Source organism: Amyelois transitella, chromosome W (assembly GCF_032362555.1).
Source record: "Amyelois transitella isolate CPQ chromosome W, ilAmyTran1.1, whole genome shotgun sequence".
NCBI classification, from domain to species: Eukaryota; Metazoa; Arthropoda; class Insecta; order Lepidoptera; family Pyralidae; genus Amyelois; species Amyelois transitella.
Genome location: NC_083536.1, coordinates 10,506,668 through 10,513,932, shown reverse-complemented (window position 1 = coordinate 10,513,932; position 7,265 = coordinate 10,506,668). Strand labels below are relative to the sequence as shown.

The window sequence follows — 7,265 nt, the reverse complement described above, 5'->3', positions numbered from 1 at the left end:
AATGATTTAAACGACTAATGGGCTCGCGGCGGTGTCTCGCGAGTCCCAAATCCAAATCATTACCTAGCACTAATACCTTTCAAGACACCATCTCTGTATCCAAGGGCTACGACACGGGTAACCAGCCCCAAACTAACGCCCATACCTCTGTATCCAAGGGCTACGACACGGGTAACCAGCCCCAAGCTAGCACCCATATTCCAAAATCGAACTCCTCTTCCTGCAACAAACGCATTTATGAAATCAACATAGATACAACCAAAAGGCTATTGCCTCATGTCTTACTAGAATCCCAAATATCAGATATTCCATTATCACTACTAGTCGACTCAGGATCTAGCATATGTTTAATTAAGGAATCCAGTATCCAAAATAAAATGAATTTAGTTAAAGAATCAATCAAACTCAAAGGCATTGACCCCGGTGATGATCCAACCCAAACCGAAGGACACTTTCAACTCAAACTAAAATTAGATAAAAGAAAATCCATCTCTTATAAATTTCATGTTGTAAAAAATATTAACCTACCTTACGATGGTATTATTGGTACCGATCTTTTAACAGCTTTTGGTTGCAAAATCGACTATACTCATGATATATTAAAAATAGGACCTTTAAATGTTAAATTACATTTCTCAGAGCCATTTTATATTATTCCACCTCGGACAGAGGCTGTCGTTGAATGCTCTGTCCAGGACGCAGACCTCAAGGAAGGCATCATTGTAGACCAACATATTTCTAATAATATATTAGTATCCAATTGTATTGTAAAAATCAAAGATAATAATCGCATAAATCTTACTGTAGCTAATATTTCCGAAAACTACGTTAATGTCAAAACAAATTTAAAACTTAATGTACAACCATTATTCTCTGAATCTTATCCCGTCAATACTAATTCCCAAAGTACATCTACAAGAACTAAGGATGTAATAAATTCATTAAGGTTAAATCACTTAAATCTAGAAGAGAGGGATGCCCTCGTAGAGCTCTGCTCTTGGTATTCTGACATCTTTCACCTACCTAACGACCAACTCACTCATACCCCTGCAATCCAACATCAAATCAAAACTACTTCCGATATCCCAATTCATACCAAATCTTACCGATTTCCGGAATGTCATAAAAAGGAAGTAGAAAAACAAATCGACAAAATGCTCGAACAAAACATCATAGAACCTTCTTCTTCTCCCTGGAGCTCACCGATATGGATAGTTCTGAAAAAATTAGATTCCCAAGGCCAGCGCAAATGGCGCATCGTAATAGACTACCGAAAATTAAATGACATCACTATCGGTGAAGTCTACCCTATACCACAAATATCTGAGATTTTAGACCAATTAGGAAACAGCAAATACTTCACCACACTCGATTTATCTTCTGGTTTTCACCAAATCTTAATATCTCCTGAAAATGCACCTAAAACGTCGTTTTGTGTGCCTCAAGGCCAATTCCAATGTAACCGTATGCCATTCGGACTGAAAAATGCCCCATCTACCTTCCAAAAACTTATGAATAATTGTCTTTCCGGTCTTCAGGGTACACGCTGTTTCGTCTACCTTGATGACATCGTTATCTATAGCTTTGATCTTCCCTCACATATTGAAAATATAAGAGCTGTCTTTGACAGAATCCGTAAGCTCAACCTGAATGAAACTCCAACCAGAAAAATGCGAATTTCTACGAAAAGAAGTAGCATATTTAGGCCACGTCATAAGTGAAATCGGAGTAAAACCAAATCCTGAAAAAACAAAAGCAGTATCCGAATTTCCTATCCCTCAATCTCCCAAGGATATAAAATCCTTTTTAGGTCTCGTATCTTATTACCGAAGGTTCATACCAGAATTTGCCAAACTCGCCAAGCCTCTCACATCCCTCTTAAAAAAGGACATTCCTTTCAATTGGCAGAACGAACAACAACTAGCCTTTGAATCCTTGAAAAATAAACTCGTTACTGCCCCAATCCTTGCTTATCCTGATTTCACACAACCATTTCTTTTAACGTGTGATGCCTCTAACTATGCAATATCCGCTATCCTATCTCAAGGTCCAATAGGGCAGGACCGCCCTATTGCATATGCTTCTCGTACCCTCAATAAAGCGGAATGCAATTATAGTGTTACCGAGAAGGAATGCCTGGCAGTCATTTTCGGTACTAAAACTTTCAGACCCTACTTATATGGTCACAGATTCACAGTCGTCACAGATCATAAACCCTTAGAATGGTTGTTCAAATGCAAAGACCCAGGGTTGCGCCTTATTAGATGGTGCCTAAAATTAGAAGAATTCGAATATGACATTAAATATAAAAAAGGGAAAATTAATACTAACGCTGATGCCCTCTCTCGGTACCCCGTCAATCCTGTCCAGCATAATGATGATCCTGCTCCTGATTCTTCAAAAGAAGCGTCCTCTCAATCATACAACCATAGATAGAGATCTAATGGATTTATTAATATCTCCTGCCTCCTTCGATCCAGAAGAATTAGGACCAACATCAGTGGAACCCCCCGACTTGGGTGACATCGATCCTTCCTTTCCCGAGATTAACTTACCTACTTCCAATCATCCTGATCCAATCGATAATAACACTCTTCCTTTACCCGAAACTGAGTCTCTGCCTAATATTCAAAATAATGAAACTATTAACTTACCTGATAATCCTGAAGTCCTTACACCCAGCGGTACGCCTAGACAAGGCCCCGGAAACTCCTTATCTCCTGAAATCACAACAAGAGAAACTGTTGCCCCCTCCACTGTTAACCTGGATTTACCTAATGATGATTACTCCGCCTTCCTAAAAGAAATAATGAATAAAACTAAACCTTTTAATACTAAAATAATAGAACATAACCAAGAAATCACTAAAACGGAACATAAAGTCATTATTCTCCCTACCTCTATCGATCTAGATGAATCAAACCCCTATGTTCAAACCTATCTTGAAAATATACCTGATACTTCTGAAATTTTAGGAAAAGAAAGAACCTTAAATTCCTTCATATCGTTCAATCTAGGTAATAAAATAATATACCTCCTCTTTTTTAAAGTATATCACTTTGACAAAGCCAGTTACAAAGACCTATATGAAAGCCTAAAAGCACTCAGAAATGAATTCGTAATTAACTTTGACTCTATCCCTGATATTGCCATAACTGATTTCAAAAATCCTTTCGATACCCATCAATTTATCAAAATATATAATATGATACTTTACCTTTTTAGTAATACAAATATTAATGTACATATATATAAAGATAAAATAATATACCCTTCACTTTCTGAAATTCCCAAAATTCTTAGGGAAAACCACGATATCCCAATAGCCGGTCATCTGGGCATGAATCGTATGGTTAAAAGAATCCAAGAAATCTTTTATTGGAAAAATATGCGCAGTGATATCGAAAATTTTGTAAAGAAATGCCCACAATGCCAAACTAATAAAGCCCTGAGACAGATTAATCGCGCCCCTATGCAAATCACAAGTACTTCTACTGAACCTTGTCATCGCGTATCCCTTGATATAGTCGGGCCCCTACCTGAAGCCGGACCTGCCAAATTAAGATATATACTAACAATACAAGATGATCTTACAAAATTCTCCTCCGCATACCCAATCCGCAGCACTACTGCTGAGGAAACCAGTGAATGCCTGCTTCACTACATATCTATCTTTGGTATACCTAAAACCATCCTCACGGATCAGGGTACAAACTTCACTTCTGAACTCTTCAGGAAAACCTGTGAGTTCCTTAAAATAAAGAATTTATGGTCTTCTCCCTACCATCCACAAACCCAAGGTGCTCTTGAGAGAAGCCATTCGACTCTTAAAGAGTACCTTAGGTCTTTTACTGATGAAGAACAAACTAATTGGCCTCGTTACGTATATACAGCTATGCTCACATACAATACCACAGTTCATTCCACAACAAACTTCACTCCATACGAATTAATGTTTGGTAATAAACCGACACTCCCGAGCTCCATCTATGAAGACTCTTCTGCGGCAACATACCCAGATTATGTCCGCATGCTCCAGAACAGATTAAGGTATTCACGTGAAAAGGCTCTGGACCTCATTAGGAGATCAAAAGAGTCATCCAAAACTTACTACGACTCGCACACTCGCCCATCTAAATATAAAACAGGTGATTATGTGTATTTAAAGAATCATTTGAGAATGCGGAAAGCGCTCTCACCCCTCTGGAAAGGACCTTATAAAGTAGTTAAGATTAACGGTAACAATACACTTACCTTGTTAATAAACCGACGTCACGTCACCCATCATTATGACCAGGTAAAACCTGCAAATGAGTAAAGTAAATATTAGTAGTAAACATAGATATATAAATAATAAATAAAAAATAATAACAAAATAAATAAAAAAATAAATAACAAAAAAAAAAACTTACCTTAGTAGTCTTATATTAATAAGTGATGTTACTTACAGTTCAGCTCGAGGGCAATCTCACGGAGATTTCATCCAACCAATCACCTTCAGTTCGGGCCTCTACTATGACTACCTGGGAACTCTTAAGATTAAAAACAATGAACTGAAAATTATAATTCCAGTGGATATCTCGCATTTCCAACCTCATATACAGAATATTAAAATAGCTTTAGAAAACACCAGACTATTATGCAAAGCAACACAGGCTGAACAAATTATTGCCGAATGTAACAGTTGGTTACAACCACTGATAGTGCGATTCAAGGACATGAATAGAGAATATGATTCTATCTCGCATCTAATAGATAATAGAGCTAAGCGTAGTGCATGGATAGGAGGTATAGGTACAGTATTTAAATATATTTTTGGCACATTAGATGAAAATGACGGCATTCAATATGAAGAAGCAATAGCCACTTTACAGAATGATGAAAAACGCCTAACTAAACTCATGAAAGAAAATATTTTGGTCACCACTTCTGTACCAGAACAATATAATAAAACAATAGCTACAATTAAAGAAAATGAAATAAAATTATACGAAGCTATTGACAAGCTCTCTCTTTTTATAAAAAATATATCCGACGCTACCAACGAACTACAAATACTTACCGATATTAACAGAATATTTGATTCACTTGAAACATCAATACTAACATTGTCCTTCCAATTAGAAGATATAACTAATAGCATTTTATTTAGTAGCCAGGATATTCTACATCCTGCTATCATAACACCCATTCAATTACATCAAGAGCTTGCCAATAACTATAGACATTTGCCTAGTGACCTTGAGCTGCCTGTAACACTAGATATTAATTCTATACACTTAATTTTAAGTATATCAAAATTAGTATGTTATTATGTTAGTAATAAGATAGTATTTGTTTTACAAGTACCACTTGTGAACACTAAAGAATATGTGTTATTCCATAATATAGCATTACCTGTACCATATGACCCTCGTGAACCGAATAGTTTTAGCCTAATTTCTCCGGCCAATAAATACATATAAAAGACAAGGCATACTACTGCATCCTCGATGATTTAAAACCCTGCAAGTTAGTGAATCCCGGATCTTATATATGTGATATTGGAAGTATATATTCAACCGACGTAAAGCCTATATGTGAAAGTGAATTGTTAACAAAAATAAATAGTGTAAAACCATTACAGTGTGAAACTAAAGTGATCATCGGAACACTAGACATTTGGAAACCCCTTACAAACAATCAATGGATATTTGTTCAGACGGAACCCATTAGAATAACAATAGACTGTCTTAACGCTCAATTGTATGAGACCACAATTCTAGGAACGGGAATACTCACATTACCTAAGAACTGTGTTGGGTATTGTAAAAGTACGACACTAACACCTAAATATAATATTTTTAATATAACTTCACCTATAAACAATTTCCCGGATTTCAACCTAATTAACGATTCATGTTGTAATTATATAAAATTAAATAGACTAGCATTTGATACACCCCCTGTACACTTAAGTAATGTAGACTTAGATGATTTCGGCCAACGTGGCAATAACATGGTCAAGTCCCTTCTAAGCGACCTAGAAGCTTTGGAAAATCAACAAAGCCCACATATTATAAAATATGGGACACACTACTCTATTGTTACTATAATATTAGCAATTATGTTCATAGTATTTTTAAGTTTTATAATTATCAAAAATTTTTGTAAATCTGGCAGAAACCGCCCTGTTAAATTCAATCTCAATTTAAAGAAAGTAGAATCTCAAACGACCCCCGAAACCGTAGAACTTACCGACAGACATGACCCTGGACCTGAGACAATCAACCCTGTTGCCCCTCTTAGAACTAGAATTTAAACGGATACTTTGAAACTACCCCAAAGTCTCCTCTTAAAGGGGGAGGTGTTACATCCCGCTAATGTTAGTGTTAGTGCTGACAGAGCAAACCCTTCAGGCTTGCTCATCACCCCCTCACAGCGCCTCAGTCCTGAGCGTTGCTCTCAAAGCCAGTCCACTTTAGAACCTCTTGCAGAGCGGTTTCCTCCATAACGTTATAAATCTATCCAATAAGTAAAATAAGTTCATGTACTTTTATTCAGTGAATAAAGTTAAGTTTCTTTAAATAATCTTTTTTTTAAAAAGGCATTCAACGCTGTCCGCGTAACAGAACGAAATTCTTTTTCATATTTTAAGAAGCCGATAAACGAATATCGTCATAAATTAATAAATTTACTATTACTAATGATCTAGTACTTAAATGACGTTTACATAGGTTGTTAAAAGTCCGGGAAGAAAGAAATGTTCGTGAAGGGAAACATGTTTTCTTTTAAGTCTCTGATCCTTGCGGACGTCAGACGGCAGTCTCTCTGCGTCATCTGCATCAACAACACTGCTCTTTTTTGCATCATGGGTAAAAAACATCTCCGAATAAAATAAAGGAATTTATCATTTAGCTACCAGGATTTCATGGATACGCAAGAGGTTTAATTTATCTTCTTAAAAATAAATTAAAACGGGCCCCTAATTTACCAAAACGAGAAGGCAAGACTAGATAGAGTACTTGTCTCTCGTTCTTAAATTCGACTAATTCAAGGTCAATATTCAAATTTGAGAGTGTGTGTGTGCGCAGTCAATGGGTTTAATTGGTTCTAGTACACTAAGCGCCGCCCAATGGCGCTACGCCGCGAGACAGGTGATGTACACGTATACTTTCTTCCGCTTTAGGGTAAGTTAGGGTAAAATGATGATCCCACCTGATTATTTACGTTTGTGATTAGTAAACTTTTACTTTGTTTAATTTTATGGCCGCATTCATAAAAAA

General features: G+C 36.5%; 1 pseudogene; it reads left to right on the top strand.

Moving 5' to 3' along the window:
* Positions 1 to 4,289: 4,289 nt before the first annotated feature.
* Positions 4,290 to 6,354, top strand: LOC132904190 (uncharacterized; annotated as a pseudogene).
* The last annotated feature ends 911 nt before the right edge of the window (positions 6,355 to 7,265 follow it).